Genomic DNA, 22704 nt, shown 5'->3' on the forward strand with positions numbered 1-22704 from the left:
GTTCTGAAGAACCTAAGGGCAGGACAGGAATAAAGACACAGACGTAGAGAATGGAGTTGAGGACACGGGGAGGGGGAAGGGTAAGCTGGGACGAAGTGAGAGAGTGGCATGGACATATATACACTACCAAATGTAAAATAGATAGCTAGTGGGAAGCAGCCGCATAGCACAGGGAGATCAGCTCGGTGCTGTGTGACCACCTAGAGGGGTGGATAGGGAGGGTGGGAGGGAGACGCAAGAGGGAGGAGATATGGGGATATATGTATATGTATATGTATAGCTGATTCACTTTGTTATACAGCAGAAACTAATACAACATTGTAAAGCCATTATACTCCAATAAAGATGTTAAATTAAAAAAAAAATCTGGACCAAAAAAGTTGCATGGTTGGCAATTTCTACCTCCGTACTTGGAAGATACGGACTATGGACAAAATCCCAGGTTTTCAACTCCCTTAACAGCGGGCCATACAAAATACTGAGGGGACCACTCTCCTCGCAATCGAAGTCTGCCCTGCTAGCTTCTTTCCTCTGTAAACTTCAGGATTTGGTTTCTTATTTCTCTTTTGGAATCTAAGTGCTCCAGGGCAGGCATCAGATGTAAGCCTTGTATTCCCAAGGATATCTTTCAAAGTTCAGATCCTTGAAAATGTTGAGAATCTTTATGAGAAGTCCTTCTTGACACTTGCATTGATTCAACGATGCGGTGGCTTATTCTCTTCCATTGCAAACGTCTGTAAGCGGTGGGCTCTTTTCCCCTCCCTGCAAAGTGCACCAGTCTCGAGTGGCCCCTGACTATTGTGACCTCTGGCTCTTTTCATCACAGCAGGTGGCATTCTGGACTCTTCCCCCAGACTTTGGCTCCGTCACAAAGCCTTAGCGTTCTGCCCACTGACAACACTGGAAAGGAAACCGTAGGCTCGTTTTTCACGCTGGGATTCAGTGGATTAGGAAGTAAGAAAAGGCAAAAAGAGAACAGACCTGCTTTGTTCCCTTTAACCTCAGGTTTGGAGGCTTGCAGAATTGGGGGCAGGCTTTGGAGGCCAGCAAACTATACCATGTTGCGTCCTCTGTAGACTCCAGGGAACGTGGCTACCGAGTTCTTTTGGCAGGGAAATGTAGGACGGTTTCACCTTTGGGCATCTTGTCTCGGAAACGTAAGGAAGGCAGGATCCTCCTCTGGTATGATGGGGTGCAGGGCCCAGCCAGGGGCAACTAGCACAGCATCTTCCCATGTCTCAACTACTTGTGGAGGAAGTTCATGCTGAAGACGTAAGCGGTCCGTTTGTTGAGGGAAAGTTCCCTCTATTGCCTCAATTAATTGCACATTACACTTGCCTTTCACAGACTGGAATTTAAACCTTCGGGGCCTTCTCTCTGATGCACGCTCATGGTAGAATTAAATATCACTCCTGGGCTTCCCTGGTGGCGCAGTGGTTGAGAGTCCGCCTGCCGATGCAGGGGACGCGGGTTGGTGCCCCGGTCCGGGAGGATCCCACGTACCGTGGAGCGGCTGGGCCCGTGAGCCACGGCCGCTGAGCCTGCGCGTCCGGAGCCTGTGCTCCGCAACGGGAGAGGCCACAGCAGTGAGAGGCCCGCGTATCGCAAAAAAAAAAAAACAAAAATCACTCTTGTCACATCATTTATATTGACTGGTCTTTGACAGATTCCAGATACCTTGGGACTATTGTTCTGCCGTTGTCACCAGTGTCAAGGGGGAAAACCACAGCCAGGCCTTCTTGGAATGGCTCTCCACGGCCATTCATAGCCTTTCACCAGCTAAGTCAGGTCCCACTTCCCATCAGCTCAGAAATATTATTTCCTCATCCAAGCAGGATGGCAGAATAGAAGGACCTTGAGCTCATCTCTTCTCACGAGCACAACTAACTGCTGAAAAACCATTGATAAAACAAAATAACAGGGCTTCCCTGGTGGCGCAGTGGTTGAGAGTCCGCCTGCCGATGCAGGGGACACGGGTTCGTGCCCCGGTCCGGGAAAAAAGACTGGAACCTACCAAAAAACATCTACCACTAAAGACATAAAGAAGAAACCACAACGAGATGGTAGGAGGGGCACACTCACGATATAATCAGAAATATTATTTCCTCCCATCCCTTTAGAGAGAGAAAGTTGGACTCAGTGGCAAACACCTATCAGTTCCAAAACCCTGTGCATCTCCTTTCGCTGGTGTGATGTGGTACAGGGAAAAGAGAGCTGGATTTGGCATCAGATTTGGGTCCCAGTGGCCGCGATCCCGCTTCCTGGCTGTGCGGAGTTAAGTGAGTTTATTTCTCCGAGGCTCAGTTTCCTCATCTCTAGAATGGGAAGGATAAGGGCAGTCTCAAAGTGTTGTTGAGAGAGCGTTAACGAGGTCATGCAGGCACAGCATCTAGGATGTTGCCTGGCACACGGGGAGGACTGAATGCATTTAGCTATTATCATTATTATTACAGTATTAATAACATTAGTGTCTTTTATGGGATTTAAAATAAAGAGAACTGGTTGGGTGAATCCTTACAGTGTTATGTTAAAACACCAGGAAAGAGTAAATGCCGTTCTCTGCCATCAGTCCACCATCTTTCTCCTTCCATTTTGGGGCCCAAATTATATCCCATTGTTACCGCATAATTCTGTTTTTTTTGGTCTGGTTTCCACCGTATTTCACTTTGGTACATATTCCACAGAGTCTGACAAACGGCTGTATGCATGGTCGTGTGTTAGAAAATATATAGCATCCTGAATGGATCATTTTTTATTTAACCAACCTGTCTCCTATGCAAAATAATCAGGAGAACAGTTTCCACCACTCTGACCCTTTATCAGAGTGATCTGATGAGCCATCGAGGTGTATTCACACTGAGCCGCTCCCCCCAAGTTTTCCATTGACAGTACTGAGGAGAGCTTTCGGGGCTACACGGACAGGAACAAAGCCATTTGGGGGCTGCTGGGAGCTGGGCCTGAAGAGGCACAGAGGGATAGAGCAGAAAGAAGTAGGTCCTCCTTATTGGGCAGCCATCACGGAGCCGACACTGGCCACACACACAGCCATCCTTCAGGCAGGAATTTTTGTCTTCCATTTTAATGAGGAAACTCAGATACGGAAAAATGAAGTAGCTGTCTCAGAGTCAAGTGAAGGAAGCATTGCTTGCTCAGAAAGTACGCTTCGTTTTCTGTATAACTCAGTCCTCTCTGAGCCGTCTCAGACCATTGGATGACAGCTTTCACTCATATTTTCGTCTCCCTCTAGCCTCCCTGGGTGGGTCAAAAAGTCATTCATGGCATGCTTTCCAAGATGATAAGGCTTGAGGTAGGCTTTCAAATTCAAAGATTCATTTGAACAGAATGAAAATATGCCACCTGATGCCTTACCCAGTGCTTGGAGTCCATCTCCAATAAATCTCTTTCCGATGGAATCTCATTTTAAGAAATGTGCTTTTGCTTAATTCACATTCAGTAAAGTCACCCCTCCGTCTCTGCTTCTGCCACTTGGAAGAATATTGGGCTGAGAAGTCAGACACAAATCCTTGGAGCAAATCCACTCAGAATTGCCCCACAAACACAGACTTCCATGACGGCCAAACAAAAAAAGAAAAGGCGTGAGAAACTCACTATCTTAAAGCCACCCACCGTAATTCCTGTCTGCTAAAAACTGGAGTACCATATAATTTCTGTTGAAAATTTTGTTATTTTTAAGACTGACATACAGAATGACATTGAGTTTAAAAGTTCTTTCTTTGCCTTTCTCTATTTTACCTCTAAACTGGTACAGAGATATTAGTATAAACTGTCTCTCTCCAATGAATGAATTGACTGAATAAAGTTAACTACCTACTCTATATTGTCAATAATTACTTTGACTTTTTCCACACACTTTGGTCTTCCAATAACCTGTATTCGTTTCCCCCAGTGGGGCTCTTGGGGCTGACATAGCTCTTAATGGCCCGGTGAGGGTGTAGTTGATACGGTGTAGGTAAAAATGATCCATCTATTTCTGGTTTCCCCCTAAAAATAACTTACACTGTGACGTCAGTGATTACAATGGATGGCTCTGTTCTAAAATGAATTTTACATTTATTTTGCTACACGTGGTTCAGTTCCCAGCAATGCCATTACCGAGGTCGACTCGTAGATTCAATTCTGAGGAACATGAACTGGTTTACAAGGCGGAAAGAGAGGCTTCATTTGATTTGTCATCCTCACTTCCACTTGCCTCTTTACAGTCCTTCAGTTGGGATGTTGTGTGACAGTTACCACCAGGCGATCTCCCCTCTCCCTTTCCTCCTCCTGTACCCTGGATAAAGCACATAGGAGGTTTTCTGCACAGTAAAATCTCCATATGTGCTTATCCCTGGGTAGTTTAAAAATCAGAGCCGGGGGGCACATTTTTCTCTCCATAAATCACCACAGAATCAGCCTCTGGCAGATCAGCAGCTGGAGGAACTCCCAACCAGTCCTGGGACTATTCCTTTCTTCGGCAGGAGTGGTTTTCTATGCCCCGGGGCTACCCTCTCTGTTATCAGAGGACACCATGCAGTGGGCAGTGGGTTTTAATTAACTCACCAATGGTGCTGTCTCTTTCATTCTCTGAATGATGTGCTGTGTGTTCTAGCATAAGATATTCATCTCCTCACCATCTTTCTCTCTTCAGAGAAGCTGTTCTGCACGAAGATTCCCCAAAAGAATATTTGTGGTATCCAACTGTAACAAGAGAAAGTTTGAAATAACCTGAACACCCAAGCAAAGGCCCTTAGATCAATGATAGCATAACAAAATAGGAGAGGAGCCATCATTTTCAAATGTGGTGTCTGAAGGATATTTTAATGTTATGGAAAGTTGATAATGCTGCAGTAAACATCCTTGTACTGGATTATGTGCACTTATGCAAGAAATTCTGTAGGATATATTTTCTGGAGTGAAATCGCTCATTCAGAAAGTTTACTCATTTTTTTATTTAATAGATATTGAGGAGGAGGAAGAAAAACAACTTCAAAAAGATTGTACAAACTTATATTCACACAGCAATAATCAGTTGGATGAGATTTTTCCAAGGGATCATTTTTAATCCCTCCGTCTTGGTCTAGGAACAAGCTGGAATGCTCTACAAGAAACTCTAAAACACCAACTGGTCTTTTCACTCAAATGCGTATCATTTTACTGGAAAGATGTGTGGAGAAGCTATCTGTAAAAAGTTATGCATGCAAAGCATATTATGTTACTGAATTAAAAGTACAGCCGTTTCAATACAGAGTTGAAAACATTTTTTTAAACCTCCTAAAGGGTTTGGTCTATGTAAAGATAGTTCAGCTTTGTGTATAAATGCTATGAGTCACGAATGTGTTCTGGCCCCAGTTTCCTTATTTTTAAAAAGAGGGGTTAGAATCTGAGGTCCATTGTAGCTCTAACGATTTTATGATTTCACAGTTCCTCTCATCAACTGATTGTAATGACCAGGAGAACTGAGGCTCATAAGAATGACATCTTGGATTACAGGTTCTGTTTAATCCTCATAAAAGCCTTTTGAAGTCTAAGAATCACTGTATCCATTTTACAAAGAGGAAACTGAAGCACAGAAAGGTCAAGTAACTTGCCTGAGGCCACAGAGCCATGGGTAGCAGAGCCAAGTTCTTTCTCTTTCCCTCCCTTCCTTCCTTCTAGTCAACAGATAGAAACCAATGTCAAAGTAGACCCTATGGAATTGTTACCATTGCATGCCCTGGCTTAGATAGACAGTGTTTATTTCCGTGTTCCAAGGGAGAAGACTCAAGTTACACCCAATTGAATGTATAAATCCTAACTTGGCTTAGCTTTTTTATGCTTTAAGATTAAGAGACTTTTCATGTTTTTTATTTTTATGTCTCATAATTTTTACAGGATGCCGAAATAAAGGCAGAAAAGAATCACAAGGGAACTCTCTTTAAAGTCAAATCCAGTCACTTTCTCTGGCACATCCAAATTAATATGCTCCCACAGGCAGGTTGCTGTGGTCCACAGAGAGGTCTGCACTGTTTCCCTTTTCTTGTAAATGAAGGGTCATCGCTGATGTGAATGTGGGGGAATGTTGAGAATCAGGGGAGACTGAGTATGCAGGGCAGGGTCTCAGTACACGCTGGCCACTGCCTTCCCCTGAACCCCCAGTCCCTCCAGGCTTCCAGGCACAGATGGCTCAGGACATCTTAGCATTTTGTGCCAGGCAAGAGCCTAAGACTCTCTCCAAATCTACATCATGTTGGAAATGTTTTTTTCCTTCAAATCATTCGAATGTTCCACATATCCACATATCAAAAAAAAACACAAAACAACAACAAAAAATCTTTCATTTTAAACTTTCTTGTTGACCCTAAGTGTTCTTAATAAAGCACTTTGAGAATGGGAGAAAATATTTGCAAATGAAGCAACTGACAAAGGATTAACCTCCAAAATATACAAGTAGCTCATGCAGCTCAATATCAATAAAACAAACAGCCCAATCCAAAAATGGGCAGAAGACCTAAATAGACATTTCTCCAAAGAAGACATACAGACTGCCAAAAATAGCAGTTTGCTGATCATCTTTGATTCCTCAGTCTTCTCCAGATGATGAGCACCTCCTTCTTTCTAGATTATTCCTTGGGTCTTTCTGTATAGGCTCTGGAGAGGACAGGTCGGCTCTGCCACTTGGAGCAAGTTACTCAACCCCTCTGAGTGTCAATTTCTTCCTCTCCAAGAGGGAAAGAATTCTAATATGTACCTCAAGGTGTTTTAGGGCTAAGCAAGGCAATACATTTAAGGGTCTCAACCAGGTAGGTGCCAAATCCAACCCACCATCTGTTTTTGTAAATGAAGCTTTCTTGAAACACAGCCCTGCTTGTTCGTTTCCATGGTGCCTGTGGCTGCTTTCCTGCTGCAAGGGCAGAGAGCAATAGCTGCAGCAGACGTTGTACGGACAGCAAACCCTCAAATATTCACCGTCTAGGCCTTCCCGGAAAATGTTTGCCGATTCCCAGTAAAACCCTACATAAAAATAAGCCCTCAGCTGTGCTCATAAGCCCCTTTGATTAATTCATTAGTTTATTTATACATCTGACAAGTGTTTATTGAGCATGTGGGCCTAGCATATGCCAGAGATTCACATATGCATCAGACATTCAAAGGAAGCTCAAGGAATTTGGGAGAGAGACTGCAATTCCTTGTGCTAAGTGCGAAGCTAGGTATATGCAGGACTCCTAGAGAGTGGGACGATGGGGCAGGGTGAGGTGGTGTGAGAGATGTGTGTGTGTGTGTGGAAACGGTGGGGGGGCGGTTGGAAGTTTCTAGAAATGGAAAACCTCTAAGTTGAATCCTGGGTAGGGAGTCAGTGGGAGACGGCTGGCCTGTGTGTGTTGCTATTTATTCATTCAATAAATATAGCTTGAAAAAGCCAGGCGAGATCTCTGCCCTTAGGAGAATAAATTCTAAGACAGACAATTAGCAGGTCAACCAAGGAATGAAGATAGTATCAATGAATGTGAGAAATAGATGGAGAAGGAAGGAATTAGAGGAGCGGTAGATTTGTTTTGAGTAGTCTGGGAAAGCCCTGCTTCGAGAAGGAAAGCTTGCGCTGGGACAAGATGACTGGAGTGAGCCAGCCATGAGATAACTGGGGGGCCAAAGTGTCCCAGACTGAAGGGCAGCAAGTGCAAAGGCCCTGGAAGTGGGAGGAGGGCAAGAGACTGCTCACTGCACTGCAGGGAAGGAGAGAAGACCTATGTGGACAGCTGGGTGGGCATGGGGTGCGAACAATGGGGAAGAAGCCCATGGGCCTTGTCTTGGCGCCGTCTGATTCTCGGGCAGCGGATGGCCAACAGCAGGGAGTGGGGTGATCTGATGCTTCGTAATAAGAATATTACAGTATAATGATTAGGATCATTTTTGAGATACCATCCTTCTAATAAGTTTGGGAAAGAGGCCTTGGGCTGGATGTCTATATTGGGAGACAAGCTGGGAGCAGGTAGAGGTGATGGATTAGCAAGGGAGGGTGGGGATTGAGGACCACAGATACCGCAGGCCTGGCCTGCTGGGTGAGAACATGTTCTGATAGCACGCTCTTGTGTTTGCTCTGCTTTACAGTCACCACTGCTCTGCCCTTGGCCTTGATAAAAGATAAGAGTAACTTGAAAGGAAACAGCACCCTCACCCCTCCCTGAACAACAGCTTGTTTACCTGAAATGGAAAATTCCTTGGAACAGGACTGATTCCCAGGGATTCTCAGGTTGTGAGGTCAACCTGCGTTTTAACCTGAGTAGGATCAGGATAAAGAGACTCGGGTGCCAGTTAAGACTTGGGTGCCAGTTAAGGCTCCGATTTTCAGCGTTGATTCTTTCCAGTTTTGCTTTAGACCTTCGATAAACTGTTGCAGCTCTTGTTCTTCTCATCTCATGATTCCGTAATGGTTTGGGGATCAGATTTCCACGACCTGACTACCTACACAAATTCTGCTATGAAGCTGTTTCTACAGCAAAACCACAATGGATCGATTGAGTCAAAAACTGCTCCATAGAAGGGAATGGAAGCCAGTCAAATCAGGGATTTGGTGTCAAACACAGTAACAGGTTTTTTTGGTTGCTGTGTTTTATTGGAGTAGGGTTGATTTACAATGTTGTGTTAGTTTCAGGTGTACAGCACAGTGATTCAGATATATATGTGTGTATGTATATGTGTGTGTGTGTATATATGTATGTATACACACACACACACACACTTTTTCAGATTCTTTTCCCATATAGGTTATTACAGAATACTGAGGAGAGCTCCCTGTGCTGTGCAGTAGGTCCTTGTTTATCTATTTTATATATAGCAGTGTGCACCTGTTCATCCCAGACTCCTAATTTATCCCTCCCCACCCCTTTCCCCTTTGGTAACCATAAGTTTGTTTTCTATGTCTGTGGGTCTGTTTCTGTTTTGGAAGTAAGTTCATTTGTATCTTTTTTTTTTTTTTTGATTCCGCATATACGTGATATCATATGACATTTGTGTTTCTCTGTCTGACTTACTTCACTTAGCATGATCATCTCTAGGTCCATCCGTGTTGCTGCAAATGGCATTGTTATGTTGTTTTTTATGGCTGAGTAGTATTCCATTGTATATGTGCCACCTCTTCATCCATTCATCTGTCGATGGACACTTAGGTGGCTTCCACGTCTTGGCTGTAGTGAGTAGTGCTGCTGTGTACATTGGGAGTAACAGGCTTTTAACTGAACGCATCTTTCCGTTTCTGGCCAGTCCCAGTCGCTTTGTTGTGTAGACAGAGCTCAGCCTGCCCAGGCAGGATTTTCCTCTTTCCCCAAGAACCCCTCTCTCTTCTCCTTCCGGATTGCTCTGCGGGCTCATCCATGCTGTGTTCCCTGGCCCCATGCCACAACCCATCTGAGATGTTGGAATTGCGGAAAATCAGAGGAGAGAGGAGTCTGGAGTACTTCTGTCAAACAGCTTTCTCACCCTATCACTGATAAAGGATGGGCCTGTGGGATCCATATGGAGAGAGGGTGTGAAGATGGTGGGGTGACAGGAAGTGACTGATAATGGCCCTTGGGTCTCCATGGTTCACTGAACAGCGCTGGGCAACTAGACAAAAGCAAATATCAAATCTGTTCAATTCGGGGGTATGAGTCAGCCGTTTACCAAGTCAGCAGATTCCCGACTTCACACTCACCATTCTCAATGTGGGACCTTATCTTCAAGGGATGTAGCGGGTCCCTTCCAGTGCACTGTGGGCGTCCTTCCTTTTTCCTCTCCCACATTTCATCCCACCTGTTCTCTTTTCCTCCCCTCCAGAGGAGAATAGGAGGATACCCCGTGTGTTTCCAGTCTTATAATAAGCAAGAGCCTTGGGTGCTGACACATGAAAAGGAATAGCACTCCTCAGCCTGTGCATCTGGGGGAAATGCCTGTTTTCCTTTGAATTCAATAGGCAGCTAATGAGTTTTCCATTCCTTCCCATCTCTCCGAGCTCGGCTCTTGTGTCCACTGGTGGGCGTTTGCAAATATAAAGTGGTTGAGTATACTTCCGCTGCCAAAGAAGGCTTTCAGAACTTGTACATGGATGGTTGTTTATGAAGGTTTGATTAGATTGCAAAAATAATTTAAAATTCTGTGTGTGTAAAAAGAAAACCTTACTGACGTGAAACCACGGGTGCTGGGAGTGGATCTGGGTGCCAAACAAGGGTCTTGACTGGCCACAGTTAGGAGAGAGCCTGGGTTGGCAGGAAAGGGAGTTGGTTCCAACCTCTCTCTTTGGTCTTTTCAAGAATCTTCTTTTTTAATAGTGGAAAGGTGCACAGATTATATAATACAGCAGGTCAAAAGAGTCACCTTTGCCATCTTCTGCAGATCATGAATGTGGGCCATTTTATTTAAAAAAAAAAAGAGAGAGAGAAAGAGACAGAGAGAGAGAGATTGATTTTGATGTAAGAATACATAAAGGAACATAGAGAATAGACTGGTGGTTGCCAAGGAGGAGGGAGGGTGGGGGAGGGATGGAGTGGGAGGTTGGGATTAGCAGATGTAAGCTATTATGTAGAGAATGGATAAACAGCAAGGTCCTACTGTATAGCGCAGAGGACAATATTCAACATCCTGTGATAAACCATAATGGAAAAGAATATGAAAACAAAAGGTATGTATATGTATAACTGAGTCACTTTGCTGTACAGGAGTAATACAACATTGTAATTCAACTCTACTTCAGTTAAAAAATAAGTAAGCTATTATGTAGAGAATGGATAAACAGCAAGGTCCTACTGTATAGCGCAGAGGACAATATTCAACATCCTGTGATAAACCATAATGGAAAAGAATATGAAAACAAAAGGTATGTATATGTATAACTGAGTCACTTTGCTGTACAGGAGTAATACAACATTGTAATTCAACTCTACTTCAGTTAAAAAATACATTTAAAAAATACATATGAGAAACCATTTTATCCACAAAGCAACTGAATCTGGACCACAGCCGTAAAGCACTAGTTAGGCTACTAGTAAGTGATTAGAGCCAGGCAAAAGCGGACTTGAATGCAAGAACTTCAGTCACTTGGACACGTTTGATTCCCTAAAGGAAAGTTGCAGAAAACCCGTGCTGTGATCTAAATCTCTGAACTTGGGTATTTCCAAGGAAACCACCAGACTTCCCCACTGTCTTGGATATAACACAAGTAATGAAGCGCCTGGCAGGCCCCAGAGGCTTTTGTGTAATTAGATCAGTAGCAGTAAAAGCCATTAGCATCTGAGATTTATCTGTCTCTCCAACCAAGACCCCCTTAGGCTTAGTAACTGTCCAAGTGGAAAGAAGTGGGGGAAACCCCAAGAAACCAAACAAAAACAAACTACTGATGAACCTAGGATTTTCCTGAAGGCAAATGGCTGAATTCACACCACCAGTGAGACGGAAAGGAACCCATTAGTCAGCCTTTACTCAGTGTTGGGCAGAATTCATTCCTGCTGTTTTAATAAAACATGGGTTGGTAGCAGTAAAATCCTTGTACTTTAATACAATGCAGGTTAGTATTATGGCCTCATTTTACAGATAAAGAAACGGAGGCTCTGAGAGTCATCAGCAATCCTGAAGTGTCAAAGGTTACAAGGTCAGAACTCAAACCCAGGACCCGGGACTCTAGAACATTTGTTGTCTCCTTAGCAGTCACCCCTTAACTAACGCCACTGGGGAAAGATGATTTCACATAGAATTTTTTAAAAGTGAGGATGTCGCGGGCGATGAAAATGTGGCCCAAGAGTGTCTGAAAGAGAAAACAGCTCCCTGGTATGCCAGGTCATGAGATGACCAGGGTGTGAACATGAACTAGTAAACCACAATGCATATGGGAACGGCCCAGACGCAACTGACTGCATCATCTGGAAAAGTGGGGAAGCCTAGCAAGAAAGAATGCTGAGCAGAAAAGTGATAGAGGTTTGTGTCAAGCAAAGATCAACATCTCATGTTTCTTTTCACTTTAAGTAGTTATTCCTACTTGCACCATATCCCTTCTCCCTGAGCTGACGCAAGTTTATTGATTGAGTGCAAAACAAGGGGAGAGCCAGTTGGGAACAGACCTTCTTTTTAGATGGAGCCTCTTCTCATGAGACTCCAGCTTGGGGGCGAAGCTGTGCGATTTCAGTGACAGAGATTGCTTTCTTAGTAAACAACCTGGGAAATTCTTCCTCATCTTCCTGGTGTTCTGCATAGTTTTATCAATGATTTGGAGGTTGGAAGAGAAAACCCTAGATTTTAAAATCACTAGATGTTAAGGTAAGCTTTCTGGAGAGGCGGATGGCCGTGAAGGTGGGTACCTAACAGCTTGGAAGACAGGCCACGAGTTCAAAACAGATCAGAGGAAATTGAAAATGAATTCATAAACAAAACAGTACAACAGATAACTTGTTGAATGAGTATTAAAATGCAAGGCAGTTCTTCTGGTCGAGCTGGAGATGGAGAGGCAGGTTATAAAGCAAAAGGTCTATGGGTCATAGTTATGGCACCTTTGCTTCTGAAATAGACACCTCAGATGTATCATGACAAGCATAAACGTACTTCGTTTACACCGGTTCATTGAGTGCCTATTGGATTAATTCTGTTGGGTTAGTTACTTACTCAGTGGGTAGTTCTTGATTTTGGTACATTAGAATGTACTCTTTTTGCATTTCCAGCTTTATTGAGGAGTAATGGACATAAAATAAACTGCATGTATTTAAAATGTGCAGTATGATGAGTTTTGATTTATACACACCTGTAAAACCATCTCTGCAATCAAGATGCTGAACATTGCCATCATCCCTAAATATTTCCTGATACCTGTCTGTAATCCCTCCCCCTCCACTCTCAGGATCCAGGCAACCACTGACCTGTTTTCTGTTACTATCAATTGTATTTTATAGACTAATTTTATATACATTAAATCGTACAGTAGATACTCTTTTAAACCCAGCCTGTTTTACTCAGCATAATTATTTTGAAAGCCGTGATGTTTCACGTGTCAATATTTCATTTCTCTTTGTTCCTGAGCGGTATTTCATATAGTTTATTTTTTGAAAGTTGGTTGTTACTTCCCTGGATAGATAAGTCAGTGGACACATTCTTACTCTGTTTCTTTATATTATTTTTTTGTTTGTTTGATTCACCTCACAGACTCAATAAATACTTGTATTATTTAAGGATTTGCTGAAAAAAATCTCTTCCAGAAGATTCTATGAGAGGTTATTAATTCATTCACGTATTCAATCATTCAGCAAAGATCGACTGAGCCTTTACTAGTGTTAAAGGATAAACTGAGTTTAACTGAGCAAAAATTGATTTGATGGGCCAGCACCAAAACAGAAGTGGTCAGGAGCTCTCCACTGACAGCAGCTTAGGGAGAGACTTTTATAGTGAAAAGGCAGAAGCAAAATAAGGAAATGATTGATTGGTTGTAGCTTCAGGCCTAGATGGCTGTTTGGGATTGGTCGTCCTTATGTTTCAACTTGGTAACCTTGAGGCCTTTACAGGCTGAGATTTTGTTTTGCTTATGTAGGCCACCGGGGCATTAAAGCCACCTCCATCTAAGGGCCTCCTTGTTTAATCAGTTCAACACTAGGTCTCAGGCACTGTTCTAGGCACTGGTGATACAGAAATAAAGGAAACAGACATGAATCCAGCTCTCACGCCCTTATATTCTAATGAGAGGAGATGGACATTCGACATTTTTCAGCTTTACTGAGGAGTTATTGATTCTCGTGCTCATTTTGATTCTTACTTTCCTTTTTTATAAGCACAATTAAAACTTCTATAGTATGTTAGAAGTTAACATGTGCAAATTGGAAATAATAGAAACAAGGTAAAATGTCATCAGACACCATCCTAATGATGCAGCACAGATTGGGACCGGCTTCCATAAACTGCACGGAATGTAGACTTTGGTGTGATTTTCTCCGTCAGTCTCACAAGATTCCATGGAAATCAGCTTTCCAATAGGACTTAAAAACCAAACCAAACCAAACCAAACTAAGGCTGCCTTAAATGGCCAGGAGTCAGAGAATGTGATTTCTGCGTTGCAACTGCTCGCAGGTATGCAGCTTTTGTGTCCACCTGGAGGAGAGAGGAGAGACGGGGCTCACCGTTGTCTCCTTCCCCAACTGTGGGAATCAAGCCAGAGCATTTTAAATGGGGGGAACACTCTCCGAAAACTCAAAGTTGGTCACGCTATGTTAGTAAATGTCCCATTTCAGTTCCGGCTGTAAATCTGGACCCGGGAATGTGTGTGCTTCGTTTATTTGGTTTGCGGGGAGGAGAGACAAGGCAGAGCAAACAAAGTTCAGCCAAGCCAGAATGTCTCGCTCAGAAATGGGTAGAACAGGGCCCCAAATCCGTAACCAAAGAATGCTGGACTCTTTCCCCAGCTGCAGAAAGGTTTTCGCATTTAAGCTTAGGAAGGTTTAAGGGAGGAATGTAAGGAGAGCGTTTCTGTAACCAGAGGAGGAGAACCTTCTATGTCTCCCTGCAGCACTTTGAGTCCAGCGCCATCTGGCACCCATCCAAGGCAACCTGAACTTTCTGAGAAACTTGACTTCCTGTTCACACCACCTCTGCGGACTGCAGGACTGGGGTGACTAAGGTGGGGAGTAGGGCTGCAGGTTAGTTTCAAAGCAGGGGGTGGGAACTCTGCTCCGACACGCTTAGGAAGTCTCCCAGCAGCAACTGTAAAAATGAAACTTTGAGCTCTAGAAGCTTCGTTCTTTCAACAGCAAACCTCACTCACGCGATTCTTAAAGATCTTTGGGGAGGACTTTAAAACATAAAACTATGGGCTTCTTAAAATCTAGAGGGGCCTTTACCAGCACCTAGCTCAACTCATATGTTACAAAAGAAGCCACGCAGAGGTGAGAGCTATTAAGTGACATTGGTGGGGGGCGGAGGGGAATGGGAACAGGGTCCATGCTTCCTGACTCTGAATGTGGTGCAGTTTCCTCCAAGGATTATAGGAAAGTGCGATTCTAAACACGAGGCCTTGGTTAGTTTTACCATATGTAAGTTATACCTCACCACCTGACTTAAAAAAAAAGAAGTGTATGTCACCCAGGCCTCCCCTGGAGCCTGAGTCTGTTTGACTCAGAGCCTGGGTGTTCCTGCGTTTTGCCTCTCAGTAGCATTGCTGTCACTATAGTGAATCCACAGTCCTTCTGTGGTTTTCGAAAGATAAGCTTGCTGAGTCCTGAGCCGGACAGGTCAAGAGCTACTAGAGCACCGTGCAAATTTCACTTCCGCATGATATTAATCAGTCTTCGGCTAGAGGGGCCATTATATCCGGGCCACTCCCTGCTTGGGGTTCAGGATAGAAAAACAAAACAGGGCTGGCCCCATGATGGGAAAGGGACATTTGGTATTCTTGTTCCCTTCCTGGCCAATTACAAAGTGTTAATGACATTCAAAGGAAACCTGTCTCCCTCAGTGATCTACAAATAAGGAAGGGCAACAGAAGGTTAGCCAAAGAAAAGACAGGGTCCTACAGGGAAGTGCAGAGCAAAACCAGTCAGCCCCAGTAATCACCAGAGGGAAAAGCATCCTGATCTACAAAGGAAAGACATCCCAGTAAATTGGAAAAGCAGCGCAGGCTGAAATCAGGTGGGACGGAGAGCTCTTAACCTAACCATAGCTGCTTTTTAAACCTCAAGGATTTGTTACTGAGAACCATTTCTCAAACAAGGTGATAGAATGAATGGTAGTCTCCTTAACATCCATAGTAAACACGGAAACATGCAATACAGATAATGTGTGTAAGAGGAGTTAGGAAACAAGAAGAGAACAGAGACAATAAAACTTTTTAACTTGGAATGGTAACAGAAAACGTTCTTTGATAACATTCTTTAGGAAGATCAACATAAAATTTTGTTTTGTTCCTTATGAACACTTTTAAAAAATATATTTATTTTGGTTGCGCTGGGTCTCATTTGTGGCAGGCGGGCTCCTTGGTTATGGCTTGAGGGCTCCTTAGTTGTGGCTCACCAGCTCCTTAGTTGTGGCACGTGGGCTCCTCAGTTGCGGCACGCGGGCTCCTTAGTTGTGGCATGCGAACTCTTAGTTGCAGCGTGTATGTGGGATCCAGTTCCCTGACCAGGGATCGAACCTGGGCCCCCTGCATTGGGAGCATGGAGTCTTAGCCACTGCACCAACAGGGAAGTCCCCTTTCTGAACATTCTTGATGAATTTGGCTCTAGTGGTTAAAATGATATTAAATTCAAGATAGCAAATTTTTTCTTTGAGAGCATAGGCTTGCTGGTCAGGATCAATTAATTTTGATCCTTCCTACAGTTTTTTGGTTTTTTTTTTTAAGTTATTTTTGGCTGTGTTGGGTCTTCGTTGCTGTGCACGGGCTTTCTCTAGTTGAGGTGAGTGGGGGCTACTCTTCGTTGTGCTGCGCGGGCTTCTCACTGCGGTGGCTTCTCTTGTTGCGGAGCATGGGCTCTAGGCACATGGGACCCTGACCAGGGATCGAACCTGGGCCCCCTGCATTGGGAGCATGGAGTCTTAGCCACTGCACCAACAGGGAAGTCCCCTTTCTGAACATTCTTGATGAATTTGGCTCTAGTGGTTAAAATGATATTAAATTCAAGATAGCAAATTTTTTCTTTGAGAGCATAGGCTTGCTGGTCAGGATCAATTAATTTTGATCCTTCCTACAGTTTTTTGGTTTTTTTTTTTAAGTTATTTTTGGCTGTGTTGGGTCTTCGTTGCTGTGCACGGGCTTTCTCTAGTTGAGGTGAGTGGGGGCTACTCTTCGTTGTGCTGCGCGGGCTTCTCACTGCGGTGGCTTCTCTTGTTGAGGAGCATGGGTGCTAGGAACATGGGCTTCAGTAGTTGTGGCACGCAGGCTCAGTAGCTGTGGCGCACGGGCTTAGTTGCTCTGCGGCATGTGGAATCTTCCCGGACCAGGGCTCAAACCCGTGTCCCCTGCATTGGCAGGCAGATTTTTAACTACTGAGCCACCAGGGAAGCCCCAGTTTTGGTTTTTATCAGCTATAAGTCTTGGCTTTCTGGGGACTGAATCTTTTTATTCCCCAGCACTCTGAACCGAACTTCACTCCCAGCCAGTACTGCAATAGCTGAGCAGATGGGTTCAGCAACTTCTGAATTTCCCTTTTGGAAATTGCTGTGTATTTGATGATACCTATTCAATAGCTCTCCAGTCTCTTTTAAGAGCTGTTCATTTGTTTTCTCTTTTCTGCTGCTTTAGCCTTTCTCATCTCCACTTTGCTCTGTGGGCGTTTTTGCATGTTAGATCGCTTCTTTAAACACAGGATCGGGACTTCCCTGGTGGTCCAGTGGTTAAGGCTCTGCGCTCCCAATGCAGGGGGATCAGGTTCAATCCCTGGTCGGGGAACTAGGTACCACATGCCACAACTAAAAGATCCCACATGCCACAACGAAGATCCCGCACGCTGCAATTAAGACCTGGCGCAGCCAAATAAATAAATATTAAATAAATAAGTAAATAAACACAGGATCAAGATATGTTCCAGGGATGTCTTAGGCAACAATTTCTGGACATTCAAGTTCATGAAAAGAGGGGTCAGAAGATTATGAAGGGTGTTCAGCATGGCAGTGGGATGAATGAAAGTAATCACTTGGTTTGAGGCCTGGTTGCTTTAAGGTATCTATAAGGATATATTAATTCTCTGCTTTTAGAAATTCTCTAGTTCTAGAGATAATTCACAAATCTTGGGCGGGCTTGAGTACCAGGGTGGAGGACCTGCCACAGATTCAGGGCGCTTCATTTTGTCCTCTCCTACTTCGGTCACTCACTCCGGGCGAGACATGATTCTCCAGTGAATCTGCGAAGCTGAAGAGTTGCCCAGCCAATGGCTTGCAGGAGCTTGGAGCAGGCAGAATGTTCTAGGAGACGTGCTCTCTGTCTGTTTGCAACCCGGGTTTGCTTCAGCCTGGTGATGAGTTTACCATGATATGAACTGCACTGCTTCAGGAGGAAACAAAGAACAGGAAACCACAACAGAGGCACCCAGAGCTCACCTTTCACCCTGCCTGTCTCCTGGGCACGTCTCCTTCACCTGCTCTTCCACTGAGGAGCCCTTCCCCAACCCGTGCTGATCCTCTGCCTGCACCTTCACTGGAGCCCAGAGAGCACAGCCACAGGGCTCTGGTGGCTGAGGGTGCCCCCCACCTTCTCATGTCATGCAGGAGGAAGCAACCAACCTGAGGCCCCTCAGCTGCAGACGTAAACCCATTTCTTCTGCTAAGAAACTCTCAAAATCCTTTTCCACCTTCTAGACCAGCAATGCTAAGGATGGATTTGAATCTATCCAGGCCTTTTGTACTCCACTGGGCAAAGTGTCTGTTCTGTCTAAAATGATGGGCTCGGAAATGTGAGAGTCCCTAGCCCCAGAGATCAGGAACGATCTATCATGTCTACGGCTCTTTCCCCATCTCCACGCGGGTCCCCAAGACTGTGCCTGTGCCTCCTTTGTCACTGTTCACTCCTAGCACTCGGACTCCCTTGCTCATCCCAGAAAAGCCCCACTCCCATGGCAACATAGGTTCCAGCCCTAAGCACAGGCACAGTGGCACCCTGGGAAGTTCTGCCCCAGCCTGAAACTCAACCTCTACACTTTTGTGTCAAGATTTGTCTCGACAGGATCATTTCCATTGCAGGGTTGGAAACCATCTTCCCCCTTCAAGTCAGCCCACCTTTATATCCGGGAGTTCTCAGTAACCCGAAGGGAATCCCAGCCTCCTGACACTAAACCCCACCAGCTCGTTCCATTTCCCCACCATCCACTTGACGCCCCAATTAGCCATTGAGACATCTTGGACAATTTTAAGCCATAATGGCCTCAGGTTTCCCTCTGTTTCAAGCTACAGATGTGGAACAGTTAAGAAAGAAGAAAAATCTTGCTGATTGCTTTGTGCAACCATTCTTACTATTTTATAGCCCATATGGAGAAATACAATTTACAAATGCCTCATCAAGGAGTTTGGCTGAAAATGGTATTCCAGGCCTGTTCTGTAATCAGAAAAACACACACACACACCAACGAGCGGTATTCAGCTAAGAATTCAGTGCCAGCTCATTTCTTCTTTAAAGGAATGTCACATCAAGGAACAATTCTCTGCCACAAAGCAGGATGAGATGTCAGGTGGAGACAAATGAGGATTACAGAGCTACTTCTCCGGCACAACCGCCTAGAAACAACCAAAAAAAGGATTCTGCAGTGTTTGACAGGCACAAAGTCTTTAAGAACTCCAAGTGTCCAAGCTAGAAAACCTTGAAGAAATTCTTCTCATTTCTCCGATGGGGCAATTTATCTCTTTTCTCAGCTGGAGTATTTGTGAGCTGTTTCTCAGAAAGAAACAACTCAATACGAAAATCTTTAAGCCTTTGTAAAGGGAGGAAGTGTATTTGAGGCAACGCTGGCTTAAGGAAGCTAAAACACTTGCAAATGCATTTTTCACATACATTTTGTGAAGTAACCGAAGTGTTTAGGACGCACATGGTCACTTCAATTTTTTTTTCCACTACAGGTTATCTGCAAAGACCACAGGAAATGTTTAAGCAAATTTAAAGGCTATTTCTCAAGAGTTATTAGAATAAGTACAGTAATTTAGTGACTTGGTTTCTAACAACTCAAGGCCTGACTCCTCCCACACCCAACATCGGTCTCCACATGGTTATGTGACTTGGCCAACAAATAATAATAATGCTGGCTAACAAATTAGGAATGGCTTTTTAAAATGTTCACTCTTTTATCGCGCTCATTGAGAATGAACTTAAAAAAATGTACAACTTGGATTAGTAGACGGACAGAGGGAAAGACGGGTGGATGGATAAGCAAGTATAGCAAAATGTCAATGATGGAATCTGGGTGGTGGGAACATGGGTGTTCCCTATAGAATTCTTTCCACCTGGTATTATGTTTGAAATTTTTAAAAAGAATTGTTAGACAAAACCTACCGCTCATTTTGAGAACATCTAGAAGTCTTAGATGTGCCTATGGGGCTAAAGGCTGGGAACATCCATGCTCTGTAGCCTGAATTAGTGATTTAAGCTCTGATGGCCAAGCAAACATTGCCAATTTATCATACGGGGCTGGTAGTGCAGGAGATGGAGGTTTCACTCCCAGGAGTCCTCTAGGTGCTTGAGTGTTTCATGTTCATTTAAATATCCACATTTTCTCCAATTCTTAGGCTCTTGGCAGAAGTTGATTTTTGTTTGTTTGTTTTTACCAAGTCTCTCCCCCCCCCCCCAAAGCAAACAACTTTTTATTGAAGTATAGTTGATTTACAGTGCTGTGTTAGTTTCAGGCGTACAGCAAATTGGTTCAGTTATACATATATACGTATAACTGAGTCAATATGGTGTGTGTGTATTCTTTTTCGGATTCTTTTCCATTATAGGTTATTACAAGATACTAAATTTACAGTTCCCTGTGCTATAAGTAGGTTCTTGTTTATTTTATTTATAGTAGTGTGTGTCTGTTAATCTCAAACTCCTAATTTATCTCTCCCCACCTTGGCAAAAGTTTTTACTGGAAATGCCACGGCACATTTCAGGCTCCGACTGTTTAAGGATAAATGTCTGCATTCATCTCTTTCAGAAAGCCTCCTCTCCCTGACACCCCTCCCCGACTGATGCCCCTCTTCTGTGTGCTCCTTTGTGCAAACTCTGTCAGGGCCCTTCTCAGTGGGCTTCTCAGGAGTGTCTCCAGCTAGTAGATTAGAATTCCCTGGAGGGCAAGAACAGTCTTGGTCAACTTTGCTTCTCCAGCACTCAGTGCACGGCTGGCCCATCGTGGGCCATCAGCAAACCCTGCCTTTGTCTGTAGGTGGATGACTGCTGTGTATTCATATAGGGGCGCAGGCCCAGGCTTTCCCATCAAATGGCAGTTAACCCACCCAGTCCTGAGAATGACACGTCTGCTTAGAGCAAGGGGTCCCCACATCGCTGGCCCCCGGAATCGCTGGGGGAATGCCAAATCACGCTGCTGCCTCCGTCCTACCTGCTGAGTTTCTGATTAACTGAGCTGGCATGTTTCCTGGGCCTCAGGACCTTAAAATCTCCCCAGGGACAGAAATGGGCCGGCTGCACCGAGAAGCCCTGGGTTGGGGCTTTTGGGGCTACCAGATAGTTTCACTTACTCTCTGTCATCTGATTCTCGGGACGGTCTAACAGGTCACCGGGGCAGTGTTTCCCAACTGGGGCCGATTTTGCGCTCCAGGGGACAGATGCCAGTGTCTGGAGGCTTTTTTTGGTGTCACATCTGGGAGTGAGGGCATCTAGTGGGTAGAGCCCAGGGATGCTGCTGAACATCCTACAGTGCATAGGACCGTCCCTCTCAAAGAATGACCCGGCCCAGATGCCACTAGGGCCGAGATGGAGCCACCCTGGCCTATGGCAACCTGCGTCCAGCTCAGGCATCTTAGACTAATTTCTTTGCTGTTATTCCTCTGCGCACGCCGTGCCCCTGCCCCACATAAGACAGACAACTGCGCAGCTGTTCGTTCCAAAGTGTGTCTGAGTCAACTGTTGGTGTTACAGGTGGGATTGTCTCCAACGAATGAGAGAGCTGACATGTGACGCGTGTGCCCTTTGTGCCAGGCCCTTCCTCCCAGGGCCATCTGCTTCTCCTGGGAGCCAGAGGTTCTAAATGCAAAAACTCAATTCATTCCACACGTCACACATTTAATGAAGGGTGTGAGCTCCATGTTTTAAAGACAACAAGTTGCCTCCGCTCCCCAGTAGGTCTGTGTTGTCTTAGTATAAAATGAATAATCTCCCGTGTTTCAAAAACCCCTTTGTTTGAGAAGCTCGGGCCTAAAACATTCTTCATCTTCCCTGCTCTTGCGGAATGGAATTGAGGTGCCATATAAGCCTAATCGCTAGCAAGGCACACTGATGCCCCTTCCTCGTAATCCCACCTCCTCCATCCCACTAGGAATCCAAAAAAATGCCTTTTAGGGCAAAGTCTAAATCACTTTTGCATTTTCGGAGCCACTTCTTATCTTTATTATTATGGACAATTGAGGTGACTGTGCTAATGGCAACTCCTGAATAATCTGATGAGAGGTCTATGAATACAGTGTTAAATGTCACAGTTAAAATAGAAGATACAGTAGTTACGGCTGTATTGCCAGACCTAGCACGATTTCTGGCATAAGGTTTACGCTTAATAAGCGTTGGCTGGATGAAACAGTGAAGTACTTGAATGAAACAGACGCAACAAATTCAAGTGATGTATAGAATGGAATAGCCAGAGTTTTTGTTTGAGATCGATGCCTTCTCTAGTGGTTGCAGAAAGAGGTGATAGCTGGCTTTCATTTTATTATTAAAGCATGAATAAAGCATATCAATATTTATTTTCTCAGGGAACCCTTAGCAGTGTTGGTGGGAATGTAAGTTGGTGCCTCCATTATGGAAACAGTCTAGAGATTCCTCAGAAAATTAAACATAGAACTAACATATGATCCAGCAATCCCATTCCTGGCTGTTTAGCCAAAGGAAATGAAATAAGGCTCTGGAAGAGATATCTGCACCCCATGTTCATTGCAGCACAATTCAGAATAGCCGAGAAATGGAAACAATCTAAATGTCCATTGATGGACGAATGGATAACCAAAATGTGATGTATATATATATGAACATATATATGAATATTATTCAGCCTTAAAAAAGAAGGAAATTGTGCCATTTGAGACGACATGGATGAAACTAGA

General features: G+C 44.3%; 1 protein-coding gene across 4 annotated transcripts in view; it reads left to right on the forward strand.

Moving 5' to 3' along the window:
- The window catches only part of LOC112409742 (toll-like receptor 8), a 144202-nt gene extending 137742 nt beyond the window's left edge, over window positions 1-6460 (forward strand). For all 4 annotated transcript variants that reach the window (XR_003005222.1, XR_003005221.1, XR_003005224.1 and 1 more), the window contains one exon: window positions 5872-6460. The gene's annotated coding sequence lies outside the window, so the exon portion shown is untranslated. The remainder of the gene's footprint in view (window positions 1-5871) is intronic.
- The last annotated feature ends 16244 nt before the right edge of the window (window positions 6461-22704 follow it).

This window comes from Neophocaena asiaeorientalis, unplaced genomic scaffold (assembly GCF_003031525.2).
Source record: "Neophocaena asiaeorientalis asiaeorientalis breed wild unplaced genomic scaffold, Neophocaena_asiaeorientalis_V1.1 scaffold295, whole genome shotgun sequence".
NCBI lineage: Eukaryota > Metazoa > Chordata > Mammalia > Artiodactyla > Phocoenidae > Neophocaena > Neophocaena asiaeorientalis.